At 37.9% G+C, this 21,231-nt stretch overlaps 1 long non-coding RNA gene across 1 annotated transcript; it reads left to right on the forward strand.

The window, feature by feature from the left end:
- The first annotated feature begins 219 nt into the window (after positions 1–219).
- Positions 220–2,221, forward strand: LOC141617403 (uncharacterized). The gene is made up of 3 exons (XR_012531109.1): positions 220–432; positions 559–664; positions 1,923–2,221. It is a non-coding gene; the product is annotated as an uncharacterized LOC141617403 (long non-coding RNA).
- Positions 2,222–21,231: the final 19,010 nt, after the last annotated feature.

Genomic DNA, 21,231 nt, shown 5'->3' on the forward strand with positions numbered 1-21,231 from the left:
CCTTTCACCTTATCCTAAATGTCACGAAGGGAGTCTACTGTTCAAATGAACAGTTTAAAACGCATCTATTGGTGTCGTTTTGGCGTGTTTCTTTTCTTGCGCTGGCCTATTTCTCTGGGCCTTCTTTGCCACTTGCTTTGACAAATTGAGCCCAATTTGTGTTATTACTTCTCTTGTCTGACTAACCAAACCAAACCAAACCACACCTTTTCTCTTTACTTTCTCTGATCTCTTTCCACACAACACATTACACACCTTTTCCCTTAGCTTTCACTCCCACAAACCCTAATTCTGATGGCGGGGACATCGTAAACCATCCGGCAGAGACACTGAGATCAATGCAGAGGACAGGGTGGCGATAGCAACGGTAAATGTTTGTCATGTGTCGACGAATCACTCTACCTATTCTTTTCCCATTTTCGCTGACAAAAGGTTATTTTTTTCATACATGTTTGTTAGTTTAATGGGATTGTTGCTTGATCTTCTATTTTGATCGCCTGATTTCATCTTGGTTTTGTTAAGTTTGGTTTTTTGAATTATGTTAGATTGTGGTTGCAGTTTGATTTTTGATCAGTTTTGGAGGTGTTCACGACTGCTCCACCAGCGATGATAATAAGAGATGACTTTGATTATTTCATTAGGCTCCGCCTTATTGATGACATAGGTAATTTGTTTTCTATTTTTATTTATTATTAAGACAATATTGTGTTATTGCAAATGTTTGTCTATTGTTTGATTGAGATAAATTAGCAAGATAGGTGTAAGATCAGTCTAATTTAATTGTTAATGCTAAAGTGATGCTCATCATTGTAGTGCAATGAGTTTCTTTGTCATCCTTTGATACATGGTCCGTGAGGAGTGAGTCGGGTACAATATAGTAGATTGAGTTACCCATTATATGACAACCCATCGAAGGGGAAAGAAGTTAAGTTGTCAGTTATTTGATTAATCAACAATTCAAATTGCTTGCGGCGGTTAGGATGAGGGGGTGAATGAGAATAGGTCGTTGATGAGGTCGGAGAATGGGAGGGAAGTTTGTGGGAGTAACGAAACGATATGAGGATTGTTGTTAGGCGTAAGGATTTGAAAGAGATTGTCGGAACTTGCAGGATTTTTTTGATAAGGTGGCCGCTGCTGGTGATCCGGTTCCGGAAAGGCTTGAATCGGTTGTGTACAGCTTGATCGGAGTTTTAGGCAGCTTAAGAGTATGCATTTAAACTGCCAGTTCGTCTTTAAGTGACAAAGATAAGCTTTTAGATTTACATAGCCTAATCCATCCCTCTTGCTGCAAATAATTTGCCTTAATGTCATCACCCTAAAAAAAGTCTTTCCTTATTAGGGAAGGAATCGAAGAAACTGGTGTAATCCATCTTCTATCTCATCACCATCCGTCGATTAAATATATTTTATCACACTAAAAATGTCGATGAGATATATTTTATCACACTACAGCTTGTTCTAAATGAGTCATTGTGACAGTCTCGTCAATATTATGTTAATTGCAATTGGTATAGTAAATTATTTCCTTTTCGATTTTTTCTTACTTGCATCAATTGTTGCTGTTAGGTTGAGCTACATGAACTGTTAGGTTGAGCCGTAATCCATCTTCTAACTCATCACCATCCGTCTCCCATTCGGCCCGATTGTTGTTTATTCTTAATGCTGGATGTTTCTTAACATTATATTTATTAAATGCTCATATTATCTATCCATTCAAGTATACATAAATGTTTTAATAGAATTTCTTTAACTTATTAGGGAAGGAATTGAATAAACTGCGGGAGTATTTATAGATGTTAATGTTTAAAAATCGATAGCAATAGAGTTGCGCGAATCTGACAACCTCCCAAGTGTTCGTTTTAGCAGTATAGTCATGTGATTTTGGATTTTGTTTTGGGTACTTAGTTACGTTGCTATTGCAGAGACTGTATATCATGCAAGTGGAGTTCAAGCTGGACTTCAAAGCCGACATTAGCAGTGAAGTTCAGGCTTGATGCGGCCGCGGTGGATGCAGCCAGAGGACATAAGAGTCTTTGTTCAACCTTAACGCCTTTACGCTTGGGAAAAAAAGTTTTATGAATAAGTAAAGGTGATTATTTGCTTCAAGTCATTTTTTTCCTTTATTGATCGTTATTAGTGGGTATGGTATACTATTACCATTGCTCCTAAAACCAAGATTAAGATCAAACTTTGTGACTCTTTTTATTTGATTTTAATCTAAGTGGGTACATCATAGTGATAGCGATTACGTGTTAGAATATGCACTTGCTCCGACGATGATTTCCGCCTTTTAGTTCGATCTGACTCTTTTTTGTTGGTATTATTGGGGTTTTCGATATGGACTTCGTGGAGAAATGAAAGGGTGAGAAGAAGCATATCATTTGTTGTAGCAGGGGGTCTATTTCAAATGGTAAGGAAGTAGGCTTGAAATTGATCATAGTTGGTTTGTCTAGCCAGCTTGATTGGACAAGTTGAGATCTATTTCAAAAGAATGAATGAAATTTGATATGTATGTAAGACCGTCTTTTACAAGACTCATTTTTAGCTGATTTCGAGTGCTGAAAATCGTGGAACATTTGAGTTTTATTATGTCAGCTGAATATAAGAAGTTAGGGATAGCTTGATCTAGGCGGATAATAGTCCTCACTGATGATTCTAATTTTAGCTTGAGATGATTGCGATTAAGAGCGAAAAGTTTACAAGTTTGATAATCAAGTGCAAATTATTATAAGAGTGCTCTTAGAATCGTACTCTTAGTTGACTGCTCTTACAATTGTACTGTTTGAGGAACTACTTATGCTCCTGAAATAATTATAGGTAGATTTAATTTAGAGATGCAGAGGTCTCTTTATCCGATTTATGTACTCTTAAAGCTAATGAGATGCTCATAGTGGGATTTATTGAAGATATTGGACTAATAGTAATATTTTTCAAATGATGCATTGTATCTCGTCTGTGCCATTTATGCCTTAAGATGCATTATATAAATTACTCCCTTCATTCCAAGTTTGTTGTCTCATTTTCTACTCTGGGAAAGATTAAAGGAATAATGGTAAAATATAAACCCGTACCTTGAGTAAAAGAGAATGAGCATGTCATTTTGGAGGGAGAGGTGGTTAATTGCTTATTGGGCAAAATTGGTAGTTCACTCATTTAACATGCTTAATTACGAAAGGGAAAACTTAATTTGAAATAAATTTTGGAAGGAGGGGCAATAAAAGTAGGATGGAGGGGGGCAACATTTGGACTATATATGTCTTTATTTTGAACATAGGAGATGACACCGGAAGAGTATAGGAAGGTTGAGGGAAAAGAGGAAAAGTTTTTTTGGATGTGATAAACTAATTCTGTCTTGTTTATCTTTTCAGATCTATAGGAAGGCATATATTCAGAAAACATTATAAATATATTTCCTACTGATGGTGTTTGTTCATTATTCCCGTCCTGATGACATTTCTGGCGTCAATGTGAACACCAAGGTTTGTATACTCAACTTTGCGTCTCTGTAAATTAGAATAAAAATTAATGTTAATTTAGTTTAGAAATCAGAGAAATTAGAAATTGATTAGGTTACTGTTAAGAGTCGAAAATTGGGAAGAAATGGAACGACAACCTTAAAATAACAATCTTATAAATAACGAGCCATATGATATTTACAATGATGATAGTGCTTACTTCCTCCGTCCATTCATTTGTTCACCCTTTTTGGCTGCTTTGTGAAGATAGTTTAATCATATGTAAACAAATGATTGTGGCCGAGTGAGTAGTACCTAAAGTCCTTGCACCGGTTTGATGAAGTTTGCTTATGAAATGGGGTTGTGACATGTTTGAGAGCATGTGTTATTTTGATGTACAAAGGTCAACACTTTCTCCGGAGTTCATTAGCAAAATGTCTAATGGAATGTGGAGTTGACTTTGGTGCTTATTAGTGATGAGTTAATATAATCTGGACTGGTTGAGAGATAGCTGTAATTTAAATGCAAAATTTTGATGTATTTACAATGTGAAGTGAATTGTTCATGGTTTATTAGTTTAAACTGTTTTTTTTTTACTATAATCTAAAAGGTTTAATTCAATTTCAGATCTTTTTGAAGTTGGACTGACCAGCAAAGAGCTGCTGGGCCTGTTGCTGCTAAAGAAGGATGAATGTCGATAAGTTTTCTCTGCGCGTCTGGTACGTTAACAAACAAGAAGGATCGGAGAATGACGAGGAGCATGTTGAGTTGTCGACCTTTTGCCTGCTTGAAATTAAAAAAAATTCATAACAAGGGAGAATAATGAGAAATTTATTTACCTTTGCATGATTAAAAGTAAAGAGTTCTTAGAACTATTGTGAAGTTACTTTAATCAAATAGAAGAGTAGGGAAGAGACGTATTTATTAGGTGATCAAATAATCATGCATCTTACCAACAAGCCTTTAATCTTATCGTTCTTGTCATAAAGTAATGTTGTATGGTGACAAAGCAGAGATTCTACCGTGTCACTGCCCTTATAATAGGGCGTGATGTGTGGAGAAGTAAATCTGGAAGTCTGCAGTTGTTGCTATAGTATTTAAGAGTTAGGTTATAGGTGTATAGCTTTTGATTTTAAGATAGCAGGATAGTTTGTAACTTTTTTTTTTCTTTTTTAATCGTATGATTTTAAATTTGACTGGTAGTTTTTTTTTCTGTTCTAATTGATGGGTCCTTGTGAGTTTTAATGGTTTTTTTCTCGGTTATTTAAGTTTTGTAACCCTAACTTTTGTTTTCTTTCTCACCTACTTGATCTGGGTTTCTTATTGCCCATGTTTTCTGGATAATGCCTTACGAGTTGTGCCTTACGAGTTGAGTCTGGTTTTAGTTACTTTTGTAAAAAGAATCAGACTTTTTACAAGTTTTTTTTTTTTTTTTTTCTGTCAAGAAATAAGCGGGATTAGTAAATTTTGTGGCTTTAGGATCTGTTTAGGAATTGTATAATGATTACTTCCTCCATTCAACTCCACTCTACCTATTTCACTTTTGTACACTATTCACAATTGTGTATTCACTTTCGATTTTCTCATGATATGTAAGTGGAAATATATTCATGTGGGATCTTGTTTGATTCGTCTTTACGAGTACATTAAAAATATCTAATTTTTATAATTTTTGCAAATACGTAGCTAATGATTTTTAGCGCGTAAAACACGCGTTGGTAAACGTGAAAAAAGAAAGTGGTAGAGTGGAGTTGAATGGAGGAAGTACATATTTTTTGGGTTTTTGTTGCTGGACTGCTGGTTTGATGAAACTTGGAGATATTGAGGTTGGATAAAGCTTATATAAGAAAAAGGGTGTTAGCTGAATTTTATAAAGTTGGTAGCTGAATTTGATAAAGATGGTAGCTTTAGGATTATAGCTTGATGAAGTTTAATTATTAGTTGGCATGTGTTAATAGACTTATTGAGGTTCGATAAAGGTTATTAGAAAGGGTGTTAACCGAGATTGGGGAATGGGGTTGGATAAACACGATTTTATCTGAGCAAACACAGACTAAAGAATCCTTGTTTCCAGGCCCTTTAGACATCTTTTAAAATTCTTCTATTCAGAATGTTGATTACCTTGTTCCCATTAGGAAATAAAATTGAGTGGCTTACCTGGATGAAGCAATCTTGGAAGAACTAAACTGGGTAGTTTGCTAATAGAAAAAAAAGTAAGAATAGCGCCTATGATTCCGTTACCGATAGCTGACCCGAGATCTAAGAAAGCTTAGTTTTCTTTTCTCCATCTGCTAATCTAATTTCTTTACTACTCAAGTAAGAGAGCACCCAGTGCCTATGATTCCGTTACCGAAAACTCTTCATTGAATATTAATTTTAAATATGATCACTACTGTGTTTTGATTTGTCGCTATTGTCTCATTTCACAAACATACATACAAAACAACCGCACTCTGTGCATGAATCAATACTAATCGAACCGCACTCTGTGCATGATTCAATACTAATCGAACTAAACGAGTAACAATATCTTGGGGTTTCGGTGTAACGACTAGGATTTAGACCCAACATATCAATATTCATATTTCTATACGCGCGTTATTAAACTAAACGAGTCACAATATCTTGGGTATCGCGCGCACCATGCGTGATACAACAACTAGTAAATCCAATAATAATTAAACATACATCTCCATCCTCCAACCTCAAATATGAATTCCTAGCAACCTGACTACCTCAAATATAACCCTCCCCACCACCGTAACCCTTCACCTCGACCTCTGGTAACCATTGCAACCTAACCTTCCCACCACCATCACCGCCGCAACCCCTGCACTACCTCACCAACACCATAAAGAAGATCAGATTTGAGCACTACAAACGACGGGTAACAAGGTTATGGCCGCCGTGAACGACAACGAAAAGGGTGGTGGTGTTAGTCGCCCTTGTAAAGCTCTTTGAGTGGTACTTGAACGACGGCGACAGTAGTCGCACATCGATGGTTGGAAATGAAGAGTTAAGTGGTGATGGTTGATAAGAATTGCAAATAATTACCCATTTGAATGAACTTGCAGCAGTGATGAAGAAAATTGAGAGGCGTATGAGTTTGAGTATTGATGAGATTTTATTGGTTGAAAATTGAATTGCTTAGTTACAAACTTGCAATACTTGATTAAGTGTTTTGACATTAACATTGTTTACTTGTAATCTGTGGTTATCATGGACATAGATCAACAATAATGGTGGTGGTGGACTGGTGATGTGGGGGAAGGTGTTGGGGCTTGTGGGTAGGGTGGTCGGTTACTCGGTGGATTGGGTTAATAACCATGGTTTTATTTCCATAATCAATACATATATATAAAGCAGGAATTTTTCTAGCGATATTAGAGAGTCCAACTTTTTTAGAAATCATAATAAGTGTGGATCTAGCTTTTCTTCTTAATAATTTATGAGAAATTTATCCTAATCGAAATAGATCTAATAATTTATGAGAAAGTATAATCCTAATCATCAATACATATATATAAAGCAGGAACTTTTCGAGCGATGTTAGAGAGTCCAACTTTTTTAGAAATCATAATAAGTGTAGATCTAGCTTTTTCTTCTTAATAATTTATGAGAAAATTATCCTAATCGAAATAGATCTAATAATTTATGAGAAAGTATAATCCTAATAGAAGTAAATCTAATCATTTATGAGAAAAATAATACTAATAGGAGTGGATCTAATAATTTATCGATTATTTTTTATTAAAATAATAATAGAAAAATAATTTTATAAAGAATATTTATTTTAGAAATATTTATAACCCAAAAAAAAATATAATAAACATATAAAAATATTAAAATTATATGTTTTATAAACATACAATTAATCTTTGTGAGAAAAAAAAAGATCCTAATTTCTTACAAATATAAAATATTATCAAAAATCTAAGTTGTTCGATTTTAACCACTTAGTGAAACTCGTGTAATAACAAAGATAATTTTATATAAAAACTTTTTTGAATATTTAAAAGATTTACAAAAGATTCGGGTTGTTAATTATAACCAAATCCGTAATTGTCTTACAAAAACCTTAGGAAAAAACTGATTTTTATTTTTTTTAAAATATTTCAAGAAAAAGCAACATGTCATAATAGGAAAAAGAAGTAAAGACTAACATTTAATGAATAAAGTCAAGAATTATGATTTTATGCGGGACTAATAATCCAAGAACTAGCTAACTATGAATAAATTTGTGTACGATAAATATTTTTTTTAGAATAATTGTGAGAACTATATATAATCTACTATTATATCACCGAATTTTTTCTTCAAACTGGTTTCAAATTCATATCAAATCCATAATAGACGTTAAAAGTGTATTGAACTGCCAAATATACAAAATTATGCGGTTAGGCCGGTTACATTAATTTTTACTTTCTAAATTCCAATTCATCTATGTGTTTTTATTCACTTAATTATTTACCGCGATTTGCGTATGGCTGTTTATTAAACTTATAAATTTGTCATGTACTGATTTTATATTTAAACGTGAAATAGTTTGTACATTAGCTTTTCATAGTTTACTTTGAAAAATTTCCATTTTGGTCCTTGAGGTTTGGGTTAATTCTACTTTAGTGCCCTGAAGTTTGCATAATTCCACTTGGTGTCCTGAGGTTTCGACTACTTCCTGCTTTGGTAATCTGAGTTTTGAATAAAATTTCATTTTGGTGACCTCAAACATTTAATAGTCAACTTTTATCTTAATTACATTTTCAGTAAAACAAAGTGCAAAATTGGATATTAAACTGTATACAAAATAGTATAATTAACATAGTATTGTAAAAAATGTCTTTATGTTCAAATTATTTTTTAGTACTCCCTCCATTCATCTTTTATCTCCCCATTTCAATAAATACTTCTCACTTATATTAGAGAAATGCGAAGATAAAAGATGAGTGGATGGAGTATAAAATACTAAGAATGTTATGTATAGGTCACTAAAGTGGGAGGTAGTCAAAACCTCAAGGTACCACAGTAGAATTATGCAACCTTATGGCAATAAAGTGAAATTAGGCTAAATATCAAGGCAATAAAGTAGAAATAGTCTTCTTTTTTGTTAATGGTTAACTGTAAGGTATCTCATATGAGTTTAGTTGAATATAAAGTACTCCTTAGTGTAATAAATTAGGTCAAACTTATATATATATATATATAGGGTCGAGATCTGGTGAGAACCACCCATATAATGAGAACCATGAGAACCACATACTAATAATACACACGCTGACATTAACTCAACGAAACACCAAATTTTTTCGCGCGTCCCTCCCAAACCCACCTAAACTCAGACATTGTTAAATTTTGCTTTCTCTCTCTCTTCAGCTCATCTATCGACTATTAAAACCTTCCGCCATCGCCTCTTTGATAATCAAACCTTAACTTTCTCTACAATCGAACGATAAATTCTTCGACAATCAACCTTTCGACGCTGCTTCAATCAATGACGTCTTTAAATTCGAGGTAAAATTTCGATCTTTATGATTATTTGTTATGAAATTAGTTGATTTAGTCGATTAAATTAAATTGTTCGTGAAATTAGGGATTGATTAACCGATTAGAATTCTGAATTGAACAATTATGCTTCTGAATTTAGGATTTCGTCAATTAAATTGGGGAAACTGAGAAATTAGGGTTAGGGGATTTGAGAAATTTGTTGAAACCATGAAATTAGGGTTTGATTCGTCTCTTAAGTTTCTGGATTGATAAATCATGCTTTTGAATTTAGGGTTTCATGAATTAAATTGGGGAAACTGGGAAATTAGGGTTGGAGACCGTTTATGTGCATCAAAATCTTGTTTATGTGCATCCAAATTCCTGTTTATGTGCATCAAATTCCTTTTTAGGTGCATCAAAATGTGATTTTGTGAATCAAATTGGCCTAATTGAGAAATTAGGGTTTCATAAATTAAATTGGGGAAACTGAGAAATTGGGGTTGGAGACTGTTTATGTGCATCAAAATCTTGTTTTTGTGCATCCAAATTCCTGTTTATGTGCATCAAATTCCTGTTTAGGTGCATCAAAATGTGATTTTGTGAATCAAATTGGCCTAATTGAGAAATTAGGGTTTCATAAATTAAATTGGGGAAACTGAGAAATTAGGGTTGGAGACCGTTTATGTGCATCAAAATCTTGTTTATGTGCATCCAAATTCCTGTTTATGTGCATCAAATTCTTGTTTAGGTGCATCAAAATGTGATTTTGTGAATCAAATTGGCTTAATTGAGAAATTAGGGTTGGAGAAATTGTGAAATTGCCTACATTTGTTAAAATAAGGGACTCAATTTCATGAATTATCTTTGTTGTATTGTTGCTTATTTAATTTTTGACATTTCTTGTTGCAGCAATAATGACAAAGACAACTCCTCAATACTATCACAAACTTTTTCAAATGTCATTACAAACGAAGGAGCGAATGTTGAAGCTAATGCATGTCAACCTATATTAGAAATATCTCGCAATAGCGTTGAACATGATGTTCCTGAAGTTGTGACTTTCGAATTTGTTGAAGGTACAATTCTATTCATCCTGGTAGTTGCTTGATGTTTTCAGCTTTTTAAAGGTACATTTCATATGCTTTTGTATCCCTCGCCTTTCTTACTTTAATTGCACCACATATGCAGATATCATAGTAGAGGAGGCAGAGGACGAGGAGGTAGCAGAAGGTTCTTCAAGCAACACGAATCGGGTTTTTGAGTGTCTCAACCATCTTAAGCCTGTTATTGGTATGTTATTCGATAAGCTTGAACTAGGTGTTGAGTTTTATGAAGCATATGCTAAAGAATGTGGGTTTGTGACTAGATTAAGCTCACAAAAGTCTAAAAATGGTGTCGTTACGCATAAAAAAGTTGTGTGTAATAAGGCTGGAGTATGTGAAGCGAAAGGGAAAAATCACAGGAGGCAAAGGACTAGGATAGAATGTCCTTCTTGTATTAAATTTAAGCGAATTTTGGAGGAAGGTCCTGATATGGGTAAATACCAAATATATGATTTTCATGAAGGTCATAATCATATGCCACAAACACCATCAACAATGGTACATTTGACACAAACGAGAGAGTTGAATGTAGTTCACAAAAAAATGATAATTGACAACTCCAAAAATAACATAGGTCCAGTTAAGTCGTATAGGTTGTTCAAGGAGTATGTTAGAGGTTATAGAAATGTGGGTGCGTCATTGGAAGACTTTAAGAACTTTTCTAGAGATATCAAAATATTATTTATCGTAGGGGGATGCTCAAATGCTTATTGAGCATTTTATGAAGATAAAACACATGTGTCCATCTTTTTATTTTGATTTTGAGGTAGACGAGATAGGTCGATTGTCACATGTGTTTTGGGCTGACCCTATTAGTATTAAAAACTATTTGCTATTCGGGGATATGACCTCTTTTGATACGACCTTTAGAAAAAACAAGTATAGGATGATATTTGGTCCTTTTACAGGCGTGGATAATCATAAGAGATGCGTGACCTTTGGGGCTGGACTTATTATAAATGAGAGTAAGGAGTCCTTTGCTTGGCTATTTACGAAATTTGTAGAGGCTATGGGGGGTCGTCATCCAGTTTGTATGATAACTGATGAAGATGCGGGGATAGAAGAAGGAATGAAATTAGCCTGGAAAGACAAGGTGCAACACAGATATTGCATGTGGCACATACTAAAAAAGTTGCCTGAGAAAGTAGGGCCTGTAATATGTAAAGATACTGAGTTCCTGAAGAAGATAAACCGATGTGTTTGGAGCGAAGATGTGGAGCCGCCTGAATTTGAGGAAAGGTGGACAACAGTAGTTGAATCTCATGGGTTGTCGGATAACGAGTGGCTTAAGGAGAAGTACAACATTAGAAATATGTGGGTTCCAGCTTACTTTCGTGATCTGTTTTTAGGAGGCTTGATGAGAACGACCTCCAGGTCAGAGTCAGAAAACCACTTTTTCAGCAACTTCACTAATCCTAATTTAACCCTAGTTGAGTTTTGGATGAGATTTGAGAGTGCAATGGATGCTCAAAGATGGACTCATTCGAAACTTGTTGCACAATCAAAAAACTCCTTCCCCCAGTTGTCGACTCCATTAGCCCTAGAAAAGCATGCATCAGAAATCTACACTCCAACAATTTTCGGCGAGTTTCAAAAGGAAGTCGAAGCAGCTTGCTATTCATGTGGTGTTGGGGATAAAGAAAAAGATAAAACCTATCCAATCCTATACACAGATATCATAGATCAAGTTCGAAATAAAACGTATAAGGTTGGTTTTAAGAAGGATGATGTTTCAGTGGTATGCACATGCAAGAAGTTTGAAAGACATGGAATGCTCTGTCGACATGCTCTGTGTGTCTTTAAAGATCGGGGAATTCAGAAAGTTCCAAGTGACTACCTGCTTAGTCGGTGGAGCAAACTAGCAACCTGCCAGCCAATCGTCGGCCCTAATGGCCATTGTTGCTTGCGATTGTACATCAATGGATGTACGAGAAAAACAAAGTTGGCGAGTTATGGTCAGAGTTGTTTACTTGTGTGGCACTTGTTGAACAGAGTCCTAGACATTGTGATGAGTTGCTTGGGATTTTGCGTGAGTTCAAGGAAAGGGTAAAAATTACCCCTGATGAAAGTGGAAATACTGGTATTGCAAAGGTAAAGGACAAGAATGCTGAAATTGGGATGCTTTTAGGAACAAACATTCCTAGTGAGATTAAGGTTTTACCTCCAAGGCAAGTGCAAAACAAAGGCTCGGGAAAAAGGCCGATCTCACAAAGAGAACGAGTGGGAAGTGACGAAGAAAGCGCTAAGAAAATGCAGGGCCTGTGGGGAGATGGCGAACCACGACAGAGAGGAATTGTGACCGAAGGACAACCGACAATGAGTAGAGTAATTTTTTATTTCACCTTAATTAAAAATTCGGGAATTTTATTTTATTTGTTAGATATTGGACATTTGCCTTATTGAATAATTCGGGAATTTTTATTTTATTTGATAGATGTTGGACTTTTTTTCTTAAAACGAATGAATGTAACACTTATAGAATGTAAAGCCCGAGTGTTTTGTCACCATTATTTCGTGCACGTACAACGGTATTTCATGCACATACACATGTATTTCATGCATGTGGAACAGTTTTTCATGCACACATTATGCGAGTATCAAGGAACCTTACCGCGATTAATTTGATCTACCACTACATCCTTCTTTGCTACCACATCCCCAACCGTCAAAATTATTAATAAAATTCCAAATTCTAAATTAAAATGCAACATTTTAAAAGTTCACTTGAGATTACTTTAAGATTTGACCTTGGACACATGAGTTACATATTTCATGCATGCGCACTGTTATTTCATGCATGTGGAACAGTTTTTAATGCATTTACGATGTTTTCAGATTTCATTACAGCCTTTTCGTTGTCCAAATTTGAAAATTGTCTCTCGTTTTCGTTGCCTCGTGACATGTTCGTTTTCCAATTTCGAAAATTGTCTCTCGCTTTCGTTGCCTCGTGACATGTTCGTTATCCAAATTTGAAAATTGTCTCTCGTTTTCGTTGCCTCGTGACATGTTCGTTATCCAATTTTGAAAATTGTTTCTCGTTTTCGTTGCCCCGTAACATGTTTTTAGAATTAGTCCAGAAACATGACTTCATGTCTTACACGCCTTACATATTCCAAAATCTAATATGTACTCTCAAGACTTAGTGTACTACATATTCCAGAATAAACTCCACAAGAATCTAATATTCCAGGGTCTACTCCCTTTGTACATCCCTCGACTCAAGGAATCAGATCAAAAAATGGCAAGTGTTTGAATTTTGGATTAGGTCATCTCGCCACTCCCTTTGCACATCCCTCGACTCAAGTGTTTAGAAAATATCACCTAGGGATAATCCTACAAAAAACGGGGGAAAAATATCTGTTACGTAAAAGTCACTCCGAGACAGAATCTAATGAAAAGAAGATTAAAATTAGGCAAAATTTAAATTAGGCATTCAAGGTTCTTTATATTTACCTTTCTCTTGTTTCGCTTCCATTTGATGAGACGTGCAATCATACTCGTACCATATTCATCCAAATCCTACGTAAAAATTTTTCATTTGATAACAAATATTGAAATGCTTGAAATAAAATATACTGAATAATGTTTACAAAAGTTTGGTGAAAAATTTATACCTCGTAAGAACTCTTATCACTCCATGATGCTTGATCACACAAATTTTCTAGCCACTTTAACAAATAAACTCCACAAGAATACCCATTGTTTTGTTGAGGCACTTGCACAACCTCCCACTGAAAAGTTTTGATCTCCAACAACCTTGTGTATCTTGGAGAGTCTCTTGCGATGATCTCCAAAGCAGGCAGGAGCTATACAAAAACAAGACAGTGAGTGATTGTGATTGTGGTATAAGGCTATTTAATGCACATGCAAGGGTATGTCATGCACATAGAAGGGTATTTCATGCACATTAAGATCACCAACAGTATTTTCATTCGACAATGCATTTTGGGCAATCAAAAACTGTTGAGCACCTTAGGATATAATAAGTGAGGGGTAACATGTTTTTGTGCAAAAACTAATAAATCATACCTGTTCAACTAAAAATTTTGCCGACTTCACGGCGCACCGGGCAGGTTGGAGTCGAGTATGAAGTTCATCCTTTTCCCAAAGTCAACAACGCATGCAAACCAATGTGATTTCTCCACACAATAAGGAAAGAAAGCCTGAAATATTACAAACTAGTCAAGTAGATTTTATCGACTTCAAATGGAAAAAAAATGCATTGGAAAAAAAGTAAGAGAATATTTATTAACCAGTTGGGTTGTGTTTAGATTGAGGGGCAAGTAGTCAAGTAGGACGTATTGACTTCGAAACCCCTTTTTACCGACAACTCCCTGAAATTTGAGAACATTTGTCAAAATTCTTTGTCATTTCAAAAACCAAAAACAAGCATTTGACGCAATAAGGAATATGAATACCTTTATGATTGTCGGAAAATACACAACACTTGGGTTTTCGATTGTAGTACGAATACCAACAAAGATCAATAACCATATCCATTACCCAATTTCCTGGCAAAGCAAGGTGCAGCAGCGTCTTGGGTAACTTGCAACCAATCGGTTTCTACAACGACCTCACTAATGATGCACATGTTGCAATTAGATTAGAAAACACGGAACATCAGAGAGTGGACAAAAACTGAAGTTTTTAGAAAGCTGTATGGTCAGTTAGAACTTACTCCTTGTTCTTCTTATTATTCCGAATATTATTGATCAAGTGTGCATCTGTATATGATAAATCATCATGTGGCGCTTGATTACTGAGAAAAGGGGAAAATAAAAGCTCCTTTATTAACATGGAAAAACGGAAAAACGGAAAACAAAGCTGCTTAAGATTTCGCATTACCGAATCTGAACGCCATTCTTGTAGTCCTTTGCTGCAGCCGCCACTTGAAGTTTATAAGAGTTGTATCGCCAAGTTAGTATTTCATTGCAAACCCTCACAACATAACGTGTAACATCAACTCTCTGAACAATAACAACAAAAGAAATCAACATCAGTGACTTCATATTTAATGCACATACAAGGAAAAGTTGAATTAAATAATACAGACTTACTCCCTTTATGACCCACCTTTGAACCTAAGCGTCCCTTAGCCCCGTTGTACATCTCCATATGACGCATTAGGTAGATTCCAGTATCATGCTCGACATCAACGGCAACGTGCGGAATATACAACTTAGGAATCAAAAGCCATGAAGACACCAAGTTTGGAATCTTACTTGAAAGCGTACCCAACAAGTTCTTCTGATAAAGGTAAAACAATGACAAGTAAATAATCTCTCACAAAAATTAGACGAAAATCAGGCACTTTATTGCAAAAAGATCTGAAGATATACCACAGGTCTAACATGGCGGGAATAGTCAGTTGACGGAGGCATCAAGTGCATCACTTCTAATGACTTCTTACTAACATGGTAAAAGAAGACAAATGGCAAGGGTGTAACTATAGGAATGAAAACCTGTACGACATTGAAAACAAAGACAATAATGAAAAGAAAGCCACTTAGTTGAGAACAACCATGGAAATGTGAAAATCTTGAAGGACTTACCAACTCCACGTCTGCAAATTTGACATCCAATGAGTCAATCTGTTCATTAAATTAGGTGACACGTATTAGAGAATAAAAACTTGTAATAAGTGGGCACTTATTTGATGCATGTTCAGTGTTGTTTAATGCACCTAGATTGGTATTTCGGGCATCTACAAGATTATTTCATGCATTCGAAAGTCTAATGCATCCCAAGGTTGAGAATGACCATGGAACACTTACGTCGATTGTCTCGTGATAAATAGACGGCAAGGGCATTTACGATTTCTGAATTTGTTGGCCTCATTCAAATAATCACACCACACATAAATGACATCTGTATGAACTCGACGATCAAGAAGCAAACTCTTCATATGAATTCGTGTGAGAGTCTTGCCCGCACAGCTAAATAAAACCTCCCTATACAGTTATGATAACATGAAACTTAGTGTTATACAAAGAAAATGTAATACATATATGCCGAATAAAATAAAAATATAGGAGAGTGATACATACTCTTCATCTAAGTCCTCTGAAAATGCATAGTCTCCTACCAGTTTTTCCGATCGACTCAAGTCACGAACCATGTCCACGTTTCTGATAAAGTAAGGTGACCGGTAAACATTCGCTACCCCAACACACCTCTTAGGGAGCACCCTTCTACCAGCCACCTGCCTCTCAATGGCATAATCTGAGGGGGCAGTTGGACAAGAAGGCTCAATTGGCGATTCATCCAACGATACTTGAGAGGAGATAACTACAGGCGATGGTTGGGATGGTTGGGATGAGATCAGAATTGGCGATATTGGCGATAAAGGACGAACTACTGGAACAGACGTCGTAGTTGTTGTGCTTGAATGAGGAACACTTGAAGCAGCCTGCAACCTGGACTCAAGGAACTCTTGAGAGTTATATGGCGCATCATCACCACTAAAAAGGCTGAAAGACGGTCCTTCCAGAAGCGCTTTATCCCTCTTTTCCTTTTCCTTTTTTTCGTTCCACATATTTTCATGATGTGAATCAAACACCTTGCCAACATGAGTGTATGCATTATTAAGGATCCCTTCTAATCCAGTCATGACAGTGGGATTGTCTAGAAACGCATCATCTGCACAACTCATGTCAACCTCCTCCTTCAACTCCTCCTCCTCCACTTTACCCTCATCCTTCTTCAACTCATTCTCCACTGCCACCTCCTCCTTTCTCTCCTTCAATACATTCTTATCTTTCTCATTGTCCTTTTCCACTTCATCCTCCTCCATGTTCTCCATGGTAGCACCCTCCCTTTCACAATCAACACCTTCCCTTTCACCTTCTTCTTCTTTACTCTTGTGAAAGGGAAAATCCTTCAAATAAACAATCGCCAACTTTGACATTTGCGTGACAAGGGAATGCGGGAGCCTTACACTTAGCATTTCTAATCGCTTTGGTAAAGTCACCATAAAAGTCTGCAAGTCGAATGGCTGTGCTTGCCAAAACCTTGATGGATTCTTTCCTCTCATCAACCGGTTCGGCTTCAAGTTCGAGTTCGAGGTTCGGGTTGAGGTTGAGGTTCAATTTGAGGTTCGAGTTCGAGTTCGGGTAAACGTACAGTACGGGTTCACGTTCATGTTGAGGTGCAACATAAGCAAATATGGGTTCAACAGGGCCCTTGCCAAAGCCACCCCCCTTCTGCTTCTCCAACTTAACCCTTTCTCTAATTTTCTCATCCGTCCAATTCGCTAATAAGGGAAATGATCGACGCACCGTTCTCGTCATGAAAACACATCTATCCAAGTAGATAAACGGAAAATCGAATCGGTCCCTTAAAATAAGTTTTAGGGGAATTAGCTATAGCCGCCTTCCACGACATGACGTTGTTGATCATATGGGTCCGTGCAAATTTACACCAATTCATGTTAGGGACATCGGCGAGATTTGAAAGGGAGCTTAATATCCGAGGTCTAGGATGATCACCTACTACCCCCATCAAGAGAACATTGACGATATAGATGAGGAAATTCCTCTTGAAATCGTCTCCACCATCCCGTTGCTCCATCATCTTATCTAAGAGAACCTTTTTCGTAATATCTGAGGTGGTAAACTGAGCCTTATACCTCTTGACAGCCTCTGTGTACTCCTTTTCCTTACAGAACATTCCATTTACACCCCAACAATGTCAATCGGTCCCATAGGAAGTCCATTTGCAACGTGGACATCCTCATCAGAGATAGCAAGATCGCGGTTCATCAATGAACAATTGAACGGATTAAATGTCTCGACAATCCATCCGCCGATGGCCATTGATTTCTTCGACTTAAGTTGTAACAACCCTCCGAACCTCATCGTGTATGGCTTCATTTCTTTGTTCGGATGGCCCCAACTTGATGAAATTAGTGATCAAGGAAGGACTCATCCGAGTGAGGAGAGGCTTATACTTGTCAGAACGCTTTCTTCTTTTTATACTTTGCGTTGGCTCTTTGCTTGTTGATGCTGCTTTCCTCTTGTTCTTGTTAGGAGGCAACTCTGGTGCAACTTCGTCGTGAACTTTGGCTTTAACACGCGGACTCCGTTGCCGCGGTGAAATTTGTTCTGCCTCTGCTGCTGTAGTGTTTGGTTTGGGAGAATTATCTGTCAAAGTAGTCAGCATTAGTAAGGTAGCTTATTTCATGTATATACTAAATTCTTTTATGCACATAGATAGTTATTTGATGCATATACAAGGTTGGTCAGTGAATTCATAAGACCATTGTACGCCAAACCAAACAGTGATTAGTTTCAGGAAGACAGTTTATTTCATGCATGTACAGAAGTTGTTTAATGCACTTAAACAGTTATTTGATGCATATACACTGTTGGTCCATGAATTCATAAGACCATTGTACGCCAAACCAAACAGTGATTAGCTTCAGGAAGACAGTTTATTTCATGCATGTACAGAAGTTGTTTAATGCACTTAAACAGTTATTTGATGCATATACACTGTTGGTCCATGAATTCATAAGACCATTGTACGCCAAACCAAACAGTGATTAGCTTCAGCAAGACAGTTTATTTCATGCATGTACAGAAGTTGTTTAATGCACTTAAACAGTTATTTGATGCATATACAAGGTTAGTCCGTTAATTCATAAGACTAGTGCTAACCAAACAAAACACAGATTAGCTTCAGGAAGACAGCTTATTTCATGCATGCACGAATGTTGTTTAATGCACTTAAACAGTTATTTGATGCATATACAAGGTTAGTCCATTAATTCATAAGACTAGTGCACACCAAACAAAACACCGATTAGCTTCAGGAAGACAGCTTATTTCATGCATATACAAGCTTATTTCAGGAAAACAAGATTTTAAAAAGGGGCCCGGGTGTCCCAAAACGGGACGGGAAAGGGTTTAGGGTCCGCGTAATCCAACCCTAAACCCTTTCCCTTGCTATTGTCATTCGAACACGAAAACCTAAAGACACCCTAGAAGGGGACGAGTGAACCCTTTTTTTGGGGAAGGGATTTTAGAAAGGGGCCCGGGTGTCCTAAAACGGGACGGGAAAGGGTTTAGGGTTGGATTAGGCGGACCGCTACCGCGGGTCCGCCTAATCCAACCCTAAACCCTTTCCCTTGCTATTGTCATTCGAACACGAAAACCTAAAGACACCCTAGGAGGGGACGAGTGAACCCTTTTTTTGGGGACGGGATTTTAGAAAGGGGTAGGGTGTCCTAAAACGGGACGGGAAAGGGTTTAGGGTTGGATTAGGCGGACCGCTACGGCGGGTCCACCTAATCCAACCCTAAACCCTTTCCCTTGCTATTGTCATTCGAACACGAAAACCTAAAGACACCCTAGGAGGGGACGAGTGAACCCTTTTTTTGGGGACGGGATTTTAGAAAGGGGACCGGGTGTCCTAAAACGGGACGGGAAAGGGTTTAGGGTTGGATTAGGCGGACCGCTACCGCGGGTCCGCCTAATCCAACCCTAAACCCTTTCCCTTGCTATTGTCATTCGAACACGAAAACCTAAAGACACCCTAGGAGGGGACGAGTGAACCCTTTTTTTTGGGGACGGGATTTTAGAAAGGGGACCAGGGTGTCCTAAAATGGGACGGGAAAGGGTTTAGGGTTGGATTAGGCGGACCGCTACCGCGGGTCCGCCTAATCCAACCCTAAACCCTTTCCCTTGCTATTGTCATTCGAACACGAAAACCTAAAGACACCCTAGAAGGGGACGAGTAAACCCTTTTTTTGGGGACGGGATTTTAGAAAGGGGACCGGGTGTCCTAAAACGGGACGGGAAAGGGTTTAGGGTTGGATTAGGCGGACCGCTACCGCGGGTCCGCCTAATCCAACTCTAACCCCTTTCCCTTGCTATTGTCATTCGAACACGAAAACCTAAAGACACCCTAGGAGGGGACGAGTGAACCCTTTTTTTTGGGGACGGGATTTTAGAAAGGGGACCAGGGTGTCCTAAACGGGACGGGAAAGGGTTTAGGGTTGGATTAGGCGGACCGCTACCGCGGGTCCGCCTAATCCAACCCTAAACCCTTTCCTTGCTATTGTCATTCGAACACGAAAACCTAAAGACACCCTAGGAGGGGACGAGTGAACCCTTTTTTGGGGACGGGATTTTAAAAAGGGGACCGGGTGTCCTAAACGGGACGGGGAAAGGGTTTAGGGTTGGATTAGGCGGACCGCTACCGCGGGTCCGCCTAATCCAACCCTAAACCCTTTCCCTTGCTATTGTCATTCGAACACGAAAACCTAAAGACACCCTAGGAGGGGACGAGTGAACCCTTTTTTTGGGGACGGGATTTTAGAAAGGGGACCGGGTGTCCTAAAACGGGACGGGAAAGGGTTTAGGGTTGGATTAGGCGGACCGCTACCGCGGGTCCGCCTAATCCAACCCTAAACCCTTTCCCTTGCTATTGTCATTCGAACACGAAAACCTAAAGACACCCTAGGAGGGGACGAGTGAACCCTTTTTTTGGGGACGGGATTTTAGAAAGGGGACCGGGTGTCCTAAACCGGGACGGGAAAGGGTTTAGGGTTGGATTAGGCGGACCGCTACCGCGGGTCCGCCTAATCCAACCCTAAACCCTTTCCCTTGCTATTGTCATTCGAACACGAAAACCTAAAGACACCCTAGGAGGGGACGAGTGAACCCTTTTTTGGGGACGGGATTTTAGAAAGGGGACAGGGTGTCCTAAAACGGGACGGGAAAGGGTTTAGGGTTGGATTAGGCGGACCGCTACCGCGGGTCCGCCTAATCCAACCCTAAACCCTTTCCCTTGCTATTGTCATTCGAACACGAAAACCTAAAGACACCCTAGAAGGGGACGAGTAAACCCTTTTTTTGGGGACGGGATTTTAGAAAGGGGACCGGGTGTCCTAAAACGGGACGGGAAAGGGTTTAGGGTTGGATTAGGCGGACCGCTACCGCGGGTCCGCCTAATCCAACCCTAACCCCTTTCCCTTGCTATTGTCATTCGAACACGAAAACCTAAAGACACCCTAGGAGGGGACGAGTGAACCCTTTTTTTGGGGACGGGATTTTAGAAAGGGACCAGGGTGTCCTAAAACGGGACGGGAAAGGGTTTAGGGTTGGATTAGGCGGACCGCTACCGCGGGTCCGCCTAATCCAACCCTAAACCCTTTCCCTTGCTATTATCATTCGAACACGAAAACCTAA

Source organism: Silene latifolia, chromosome 1 (assembly GCF_048544455.1).
Source record: "Silene latifolia isolate original U9 population chromosome 1, ASM4854445v1, whole genome shotgun sequence".
In the NCBI taxonomy this organism is placed as follows: domain Eukaryota; kingdom Viridiplantae; phylum Streptophyta; class Magnoliopsida; order Caryophyllales; family Caryophyllaceae; genus Silene; species Silene latifolia.